Here is a 10,351-nt window from a genome sequence, read left to right as displayed (position 1 = left end):
CCATTTCACATGGTAAAACACAATATGCAGATCTTACTTAGACTTTTCAGCAAAGCTCTAAACACATTCTCATTCTCAAAACACATTCTACACTCTAATGCACACGTCATCCATACTGGTAAACACAAGTAGCAACGCTGAAATACAATTAGAGAAAACATATCATTGATTGAACACAACTACTCAAAATTGATGTCACCTGTTTCAAATGATGTGACAGAGCCAATATAAGCCAGTTCAGAGAGCAAACAGGTTGTTGAAGGTAGAAACAATGTGAGAGGACAAGTGTGTATGCGAGGTGGGTGACGCGGCAGGGAGAGGAAGAGGAAGAGGAGGAGGGCGGCAAGGAAGAGGAGGAGGGAGACAAAGAGTGGAAATATCTGATGAAATTCGAACAACAGTCATAGACCTTGTTCTTGTCCATGGACTGACAATGAGGGAAGCAGGACTAAGAGTGCAACCCAATTTGATTTTCTGTGTCCACCATAGTAAGGACGTTCAGAGAAGAGAACAGGTACAGTATACTACTCTATTTTTGTAATTGCAAATTTCCTGTACTACACTATATGCAACTGTTTCAATAGACATTTGTAAAGTTCATCACTGTATGTATAGTACTGCATGAATATTTGTTGTAACTGCACGTCTACTTTTTGTAGAATTGCAAGGCTGCCACATGCAGGTGGAAGGACAGCTTTATTCACTCAAAAGCAAGAGGCCATTATAGTGGGCATGGTCCTTCAAGATAATGTAATACGACTCAGAGAAATCCAGGAACGAGTGATACAAGACAACACACACTTCCAGGGAATCAACAGTGTGAGCATTTCCACAATTGACCATGTCCTCCATCGTAACAGGATGCGAATGAAACAAGTATACAAAGTACCCTTTGAGCGCAACTCACAAGGGTGAAAGAACTGCGAGCTCGGTATGTGCAAGTAAGTGTACATTCAGAAACATTTACTGTAATCCAGATTTTCTACAGTACTAACACATACTATGTGAATGACATTACTCTTCAGTACATACAATGTATGTGAATCAGAAGTGCATACAGTAGGCTTAATTGTTCTCTACAGTATAGCACTGTCTCTGTATGACTTACAAAATTCTAAATGCAGTATATTGTATTTCTACACAGACAATATTTGACTTGGAATCCTTGGTCAGACCCCATGACTTCAACTTTGTAGATGAAGCAGGCTTCAATCTAACAAAGAGGAGACGGAGAGGCCGAAACTTCATTGGACAGCGGGCCATTGTTGAAGTCCCTGGTCAACGAGGTGACAATGTCAAAATCTGTGCTGCTATTAGCAACCATGATGTTCTACATCACCATGTTACACTCGGGCCATATAACACCCAGCACCTTCTAAGATTTATTGCCAATCTAAGAGAGATTTTACTTGAGCTGCAGGTTCAATACCATCAGGGTCAAGAGCTAAATGAGAATCCCATTCCCACCTATGTGATAGTGTGGGACAATGTCAGTTTCCACCGAGCTGCTCCGGTAAGGGAATGGTTTAACATCAATGAGCAGTTTATGAACTTGTACCTCCATCCTTACTCGCCTTTCCTGAATCCGATTGAGGAGTTTTTCTCCTCTTGGAGATGGAAAGTGTATAATAGACAACCCTACACCAGAGTAAGTCTTCTGCAAGCCATGGATTTAGCTTGTGGTGATATAGGTGAGGAATCATGTCAGGGCTGGATACGGCACACAAGAGGCTTCTTCCCCCGTTGCATCAGGAGAGACAATATTGCTTGTGATGTTGAGTGCTCTGGCCTAACCCAGCCCAAAGACAAGAAGAAGCAAATTGTCATGATTTTTGTGCCTTTTAGTATTGTATACTGTAGTACAGTGCATTGTATGCTGTTTACTGTACTATGAACACATTGTAGGGCCCAAAACATTGAGATTAAAATTTGCTTCTCCCTAAAAACTATATGTTTTGAACAATGTGTTTTCTGTTTTTTGTTGTATTGTTTACTGACTGCTTGATAGTGGATATCATTTTGATCACTTTGTTTTTGATTTGAGAGCAGTGCTTGATTTTGAACACAGGTAAAACTGTTTTAGGCTTAAAGTTTCATTTTGCAAGAGGAGTCAGAGGTTTTGTAAATAGTGCTTGAAGATAAGGTTTCGTATTTAATGGTTTCAGAAAATGGAGAAAGGTTTCCAGAAATTGTGTTTTCGCAATTGAGAAAAACTGTAATAAAACTTTTAAGGCAGTACTTCGCCGCTGCGAAGCGCGGGTATTTTGCTAGTAAATAAATAAATTTAAACTGCATGGTTAGGGCGAAACCCTCAGGACAAACAGAAGAGGAGAGGGTGGACATGGACTTCAAGTTCTGTACTTCAGTAAGGAGAAAATGTTCTTTCTGTCACCCTTAATTAAAACTACATTGTAAGGTTTTAATGAGACAGCACCCGACACAACGAAATGAAAACAGCGATAAATTAAGACTGCAAGTGAGAGAGAAGGTGCGTCTAGCATGGTATGCAAATTATCGACCGGCTTAACGACATCCGGGCACGGAGCATGCGTGAAATCAAAACGCATAAGCGCCGCGCGCATGTGAGTGAAGAGATCAGAAACAACAAATGCGCGTGCCATCAGATAGACGAGGCAGCAAAAAGTCTCTCGTTACGAAATTTATGTGAGAACGAGCAGGACCTCCCAGTTGGAGAAGTGCAAGTACGCACCAGTACTGTCCTGTGCCCTCTCAGCGACTGCCCAGCAGGACACCCGCATTTCTATTTGTCCGCGGTGCTCACATATCCAGATGAATGGATTTAAAGAGCGGAGCGCTCGAATCGGCAATTAGATGTTGCTGCAGATCAGAGTAAAATGGGCGTGAATATCATTTTCGACTTCAGCCAATCAAATATTAGATTTGCAGAATGTCAGGCACAGATCAGCCAATCAAAAATTTAAACGTCTGCCAATCACCTTTTTGTTTAACAAATCTCCAATCGGTGTTATTTGTCATTCATGCTGCACATTTGTCAATTGCCTTATGGATACGTAAAAAGAAAAGTGGGAGTAATTTCTAAAGGTGGACGGTCAAGATAAAGTGACTGTAAGAGACAGAGAGTACACTCATAAAATACCTCTCGACGATAGTCTACTAGTGCCAGGACCTTACACTATAACACTCTGTCGAAAGTGCATTATTAAGACTGCAGTATATTTTTACCACCGTGATTAGCGTTCTGAAAAATAATGATAATAAAAGTTTGGATATGAGATATTTATTGTTACTAAACAACATCTGAAGAAAATTTAAATGAACATAACAATACAAATTTGTGTCCGCTTGATTTTAACGGATTGACGTAGACTTAAGTGTGGACTCTACTTGATTGAGTCAGTCAGATTAAAGCAAATGTTTGACTGTTGGTGTTTACTCGAATGTCCAAATGAAATAGTCGCCTACATTTAACTGTCGCCTTAAAGAAAAGCTATAAACGATATTACAATTTTAAGCGTTGAACAAACTGTCAGAGTTAAATGATTACTTCTATAATACACAACCCTAAAATGTGTTTATTACTCTCATTACTATTTATCCATGTTAATTTATTTATGTATTCCTAATATTCCATTGTCCCCCCTTCTGCCCACAGATCAGCCTCAGTTCTTTGTTTGCTTATGTCTGTTAAATATTCTGCAGTCTTCATGTCTGTTCTCATCACACCAGCAGCTCTAGTGAGTTTCTTGCCTGTCTATCTCGTATTCAGGTTTGTTTTTTTAGTTGTATTATGATTACAGAATATTACAAATCACACACTTGACACTCTCACGTTCAGGTATCAGGGAATAGACAACGTTAAGAAAACTGGCAATAAAGACTTTTAAGAATCCATTGGTTGTCTCTATGTTATCAATGTTAAATGTCAGAAACACAGTTATCATAGTGCTATAATGAAGTTTACTATGTTAAACGATCTGTGAAGAGCAAATATGCCTTTAAAAGAGCAATAATTTTGCAGTTTTTGTGACTGTGCACCTGTTAGTCAGGGTATTCAATTATTTGACTTAATTGGATCTTTATTACTTTTAAGATCATCAAATATGTTTATTATAATACATATTACATATGCAAAAGTTACATTTAGAGATTGAAACTTGACAGATGTTTGTTTGTAGTTCATATCTCATTGAGCCTCCATTTGACACCATCAGGTCCTAGTGGTGTGCTGAACACATCAGCCTGTCTTTAGGTTCTCTGAGACTGGAGGAGGCCAGGAGTCCAACTGTACAGCAGGCACTGATGTGCTTCAGCATCACGACTGGTGACAAGTTAGAGATGGCTGATAGTTCAGCCGGACATCATCCTATCTGACTACCCAAGCAGACGGCACATTAAGAGCCCACCAAGTGTGTCTACTCCAGTCAAACTGACCAGACGGCCCTGACATAACAACCTGTACAGCTGTAGACGACTCCACTTTACTGGTCAGTTTAGCACACACTGCACTGAGGCTGTCAAGTCTGAACCATTAAATCATTCAGTCAGCTGAGAATTTATTTTGGCAATGATATTTCTGGTAAGGCATTTGTTTTATTCTCAGTATGCGTAGGTTTATACTGAAAACTGGTTTTACATGAATGTAGTTTTCTATCTATCTATCTATTTATTTATATATATATATATATACTGCCCAAAAAATTAAAGGAACCCTTTTGAATGAGAGTATCGCATCAAGTCAATGACACTTCTGGGCTGTTGATCTGCTCAGTTAAGCAACAGAGGGCTTGTTCATCAGTTCAGCTGCTTTGGTGCATTGGGGGTTTGGGGGCAACAATGAGATGACCCCCAAAACAGGAATAAATGGTTTAATAGGTGGAGGGAGAGGAGGCCACTGACATGTTTCCCTCCTCATCTGTTTTGTCATTTGTTTTGAATTTGTCTATGGCCAGTGTCACTACTGGTAGCAATGAGGCCATTCCTGGACCCTACAGAGCTGGCACAGGTAGTCCAACTTCTCCAGGATGGCACATCAATACCATGTGCCAGTTCCAGAAGGTTTGCTGTCTTTCCGCACAGTCTCAAGGGCATGGAGGAGATTCCAAGAGACAGGCTGGCAGTTCCTTTAAGGGAGTTGGACAGGGCCCCTCATAGAAGGTCTTTAACCCATCAGAAGGACCCACTGGTATCTGCTCCTTTGGGCAAAGAGGCACAGGATGGGCACTGCCAGAGCCTACAAAACGACCTCCAGCAGACAGGCCACTGGTGTGAATGTCTCTGACCAAACAATCAGAAACAGACTTCATGAGGGTGGCCTGAGGGTCCGGTGATGTCCTCTAGTTGGCACTGTAGGACTCAAATGGCATTTGCCACAGAGTACCAGAATTGGAAGTTCCACCACTGTCACCCTGTGCTTTTCACAGATGAGAGCAGGTTCTCCCTGAGCATATGTTACAGGCGGAAAGAGTCAGGAGAACGCGTTATGCTGCCTGTGAAATATTTCAGCATTACTGGTTTGGTGGTGGGTCAGTGATGGCCTGGGAGGCATATCCATGGAGGGACACACAGACCAGTACAGGCTAGACAATGGCACCTTGACTGCTGTTAGGTATCAGGATGAAATCCTTTGACCCATTGTCAGACCCTATGCTGGTTCGTTTTGGTGCACAACAATGCCCGGCCTCATGTGGCAAGAGGATGAAGGAATTGATACCACTGACAAACCCAACACCCCCACCCCCCCGCTCACTCAGCTGACCTAAATCCAAAACATTATGTTTTGGTCCATCTGATACCATCAGGTTGCACCTCAGGAAGTCCAGAAGATCAGTGATGCCCTGGTCCAGATCTGGGAGGAGATCCCGGACACCATCCATCATCTCTTTATGGCGTTGTCAGGCATGCATACAAGCACGTGGGGCCAAACAAACTACTGAATACAATCTGGAGTTGCTGCAATGAAATTTTGGCAAAATGTACTCGCCTGCCTGCCTGCAGAATCATTTTTTCCCTTTGATTTTCAGGGTGTCTTTAAATTGAGCCCCTCTCTTTGTCAGTTGATCATTTTCATTTCCATCCTTTGTTCCTAACACATCACCATATCAGTAGAGGTAGCCAGCAGGATTTTTTCCCATTGAGATCTCATGTGTTTTCAAAGTGTTCCTTTAAATTTTTTTAGCAGTTTTATATATATATATATATATATATATATATATATATATATATATATATATATATATATATATATATATATATATATATGGATATATATATATATATGGAAGAGAAGGTCTGTGATACGGTTTGCATATTAGCAGTTGGAGATCCACAAATATCTATATATATATATATATATATATATATATATATATATATATATATATATATATATATATATATACACACACACACAGACACAAAGACCTTAGAATAAACGAGGGTCTAGCTGTGAGTTATGGTTTCAGAATACTGAGCTTCAAAAGTTTTGACTCTCCATTTATCAGAAGTATTTAATCCTTTTCCATTAATTTTGTTCCCGTGATATACAAGCTGCATTTTCAGTTAAAGGCAATTTATGTGGAATTTGAGGAGTTGCCGGTACCACTGCGTAGCACTGAATAGAAATGAATTACTACAGTGAAAATAATTAATACAAATGTAAAGGTTTATGGTACAAACATAACCATGCAAAATAAAGTTATTGAAAATATTGAAAAAAAAAAAACTTCAACTTTCAAACGTTTTCATTTTGAAGCACACTTACCTTCGCTGTCAAAAATACGAGCAATTAGTTTCGTCGCTCCTTATTTTGTCTAATGGAGTTTCGTTGCTTGCTACAACGGCAGGTTATTTAAGAGGAAGCTCTATAATGCAGAACCTCAAAGAGGTAGGGATCACGAACTGTGAAATGTCTGGTTAAAGTTACACTTGATAGAAAACTTCAAACATTGATAATTGGACAGGTGAGTTTTTAATTGTCATAGAGTAACAACAATCTCATTCATTGAAATTCTGAATTAGCCAATACTATCCACTTGCATTTACAATTATCCCACCTTCAGATCCGCCCATAATGTCTCCGGTCTGCAGCAATAAACTTCTCCGAATCAGCTCTTCTGTCCCATTTTCTGACTCACGCAGGCGCGCGCACACACCCACTCTGTGCAGCTTCGCAGGATGGCCCCACCCCTTCAGACAGTGTCTCGTTCTCCAGCTCCGCCCCTTTGGGCAGCGGGTGTCAATTCTATTCAGTTCACTTCACAGTCTGTGCGTGTTTAATAAAGGGGAAAGAGTCCTAATGGTAACAAGAATGAAATCTAATGCAACTATGCAACATTGTTATCCTCAAAATGGTGTTCATTATGAACAAACTGTCACTAACACAGAACTTCAACGACAAAGGCATCCCTTGGGTTTAGATCGAGTAGTCCACTCCTACCAACCACACCCTTCCAGGTTTCACCCACCATTGCCCACGTTAATGTTGAATAATCACATCAGAGTCCCAAGAGGGAGCACCTTCCAGCACTACACCCATCTTCTTTATAAAGGTTGAATACTCAGACACAATAGTCAGCATATAAAGATAGACATGAGTCACAGCCCCCGACTTGAAATTGTAGGAACGTTATTATCTTGTCCAGTGGGTAAATCTAAAGTACAAGTGCTGAGCCAATAAAATAAAATGTAAATAAACCCACATCTACTCAATGCCTTTCTCCCTGGGCAACTCCAGAATGGAATAGAGTCCAGCACTTTTCAGAGGAGTTTGGGTCTAGAGCCCATGTGTGCATTAAGGGGATGGTATCTCTTTACCTCCTGCAGTAGTTTGGGTTCCTTCAACTACCACAGAGGTCACATTCCATGTCTTTAGAGTCAGTTTTAGTAGCAGGGGGTCAGTCCACCAAGGCACCTGCCTTCAAAGCACCAAATGCAGAACTCCTCCTGTAGGTGGTGGGTCAACTGAAGGATTCTCCCAGCTTGCTCCTTCAGACTATACCAGGCTAGGTCCAGGTGTTTGCCTACAAGCTCACCCCCCAGGACTGGCTTCAAATGTAACCCGTTGTGGCAGAACAGGTCCAATCAGGTACAAAAGGGTAGTAAGCCCCATAAACTTATATTCTTCTATCCTACACCAAGACCTGAGCCGCATTACATTAAGCCTTCTAATCTCCTCAACCTTACTTGGACTGGTGGATGGCACAGAGCTTCAGAGCAGACCACCTTGTCAGTTTCTCTCCTCAGTTTTGCACCAAAATCTGCAGAATTGTTAGCCTGTCCTGATGTATGACAATTGTACCACCATGGGCAATGACTATTGGATCTACTCCCACTCTGGCCAAGAACCGGGGTGGGGTGCCTGGTTTTGGGCAGGGCTGGTTGGTTTGGGAGTTCAGAGGCCTACAGGAATAATGAGGACATTTCTACACAAACTCACCAGGGCAGAAAGAAAATACAGATATACCTGAGATCAGAACATAAAGAAGAGCAGTTGCTCTAATTCTAAATGGAAGAACTCATAAAGCACTGATCTCATATAAAACATAATCTGAAGGAACTACAGTATGTATGCAACCATACAGGGAACACCAGTGGCCAGGCTAAAAACTCAGACAGATTTACTCCCAACAGAAGATGAAGATGAGAAAGAAATTAAAACATTTTATGAAGACCTTGATTTGCTTATAAAAGGATGAAACACCATCAAGGATTCCTAATGATAAAGGGGGATTTTAATGCAAAGCTATTTGAGGACAATTTTACCCTTTTTGTGTATTCACTGATCTTCAATCACTGCTCTTTATGGTTTATGTTTACACCCTCATTAATTCCCAACTATTAATTAGGTCTCCTCTTGGTCAAGTTATTGGATAATGTTCAACAAAGCTGATTTCAGTTTTCCGTGAATGAATACTACTGGTGTGTTTGTCTAATCCAAACATTTCTCTCTTGGCACTGAAGATAATATCTATATAAAATGGTTTGCCACATTCAGAACTGCAATATGGCTTCTTTTCTGTGTGAGTGTTAATCTGTATCTGAACTGTACTACTCTCAGAGAATTGTTTTCCATATTCAGAACTGCAATATGGCTTCTTCTGTGTGAATTCTTTGGTGGATCTGAAGAGTATGTCTTTTTAAAAGTGTTTGCTACATTTATTACAGCCAAACTGTTTCCCCAGTGTGAGTCAAAGGTGGCTTCTTTGTAAAAGTGTTTCAACATTCAGAACAGGGATAGGCTTCTATCCTATGTGAATTCTTTGGTGAATCTGAAGTTGGCTTCTCCGGTAAACTTTTGCTACATTCAGAACAGCAATACAGCTTCTCCCTGTGAATTTTAATGTGTGACTGAAGATTACTACTGTAAGAGAATTGTTTTCCACATTCGGGGCAGCAATATGGCTTCTCTCCTGTGTGAACTCTTTCATGAACTAAAAGGTGATTTCTTTGTGAAAATTGCTTGCCACATTCAGAACAGAAGTATGGCTTCTCCGAGTGAGTTTTAATATGCCTCGAAGAGCATTACATGCAGGAATCGTTTACCACATTCAGAACAACAGTATGGCTTCTCCTGGTGAGATTTAATGTGTGCCTGAAGATTACTACTGTAAGAGAATTGTTTTCCACATTCAGGACAGCAATGGCTTCTCTCCTGTGTGAACTCTTTCATGAACTGAAAGGTGATTTCTTTTGAAAATTGCTTGCCACATTCAGAACAGCAATATGGCTTCTCCGAGTGAGTTTTAATGTGCCTTAGAAGAGCATTACATCGCGGAATCGTTTACCACATTCAGAACAACAGTACGGGCTTCCTGAGTGAGATTTAATGTTGCCTGAAGATTACTACTGTAAGTGAATTGTTTCCACATTCAGGGCAGCATATGGCTTCTCTCAGTGTGAATTCTTTCATGAATCGAAAGGTTATTTCTTCTTGAAAATTTCTTGCCACATTCAGAACAGCAATATGGCTTTCTCCTGAGTGAGTTTTAATGTGCCTCAGAAGAGTATTCGTCGCGGAATTGTTTACCACATTCAGAACAGTAATATTGCTTCCCACCTGTGTGAATTATTTGTGGCCCTGAAGTTGGTCTTTCTGAAAACTGTTTTACCACATTCAAAGCAGTCATATGGCTTTTCACCTGTGTGGATTCTTTGGTGGCTCTGAAGGCTGTTCCTTTGAAAACTGTTTGTCACATTCAGAACAGCAATATGGCTTCTCTCCTGTGGAGTTTAATGGTCTGAAGATACCCTGAAGAATTGTTTCCATTCAGACAAGTCTTGGTGAATTTTTGTGGCCAAATCCATTTCAGAAAAGCCACTTCAAAACCAGGTTTTCTTCTGTGTGATTCTTCTGTGGTGGCTCTGAAGCTCT

The 10,351-nt window shown here is 40.5% G+C and overlaps 1 long non-coding RNA gene across 1 annotated transcript; it reads left to right on the top strand.

Moving 5' to 3' along the window:
* The first annotated feature begins 321 nt into the window (after positions 1-321).
* Positions 322-1,751, top strand: LOC120520105. Its single transcript, XR_005631765.1, has 3 exons — positions 322-514; positions 660-941; positions 1,145-1,751. It is a non-coding gene; the product is annotated as an uncharacterized LOC120520105 (long non-coding RNA).
* Positions 1,752-10,351: the final 8,600 nt, after the last annotated feature.

This window comes from Polypterus senegalus, unplaced genomic scaffold, assembly GCF_016835505.1.
Source record: "Polypterus senegalus isolate Bchr_013 unplaced genomic scaffold, ASM1683550v1 scaffold_4054, whole genome shotgun sequence".
NCBI lineage: Eukaryota > Metazoa > Chordata > Cladistia > Polypteriformes > Polypteridae > Polypterus > Polypterus senegalus.
The sequence above is the reverse complement of the archived record's forward strand: the minus strand, read 5'-3'. Positions and strand labels throughout refer to the sequence as shown.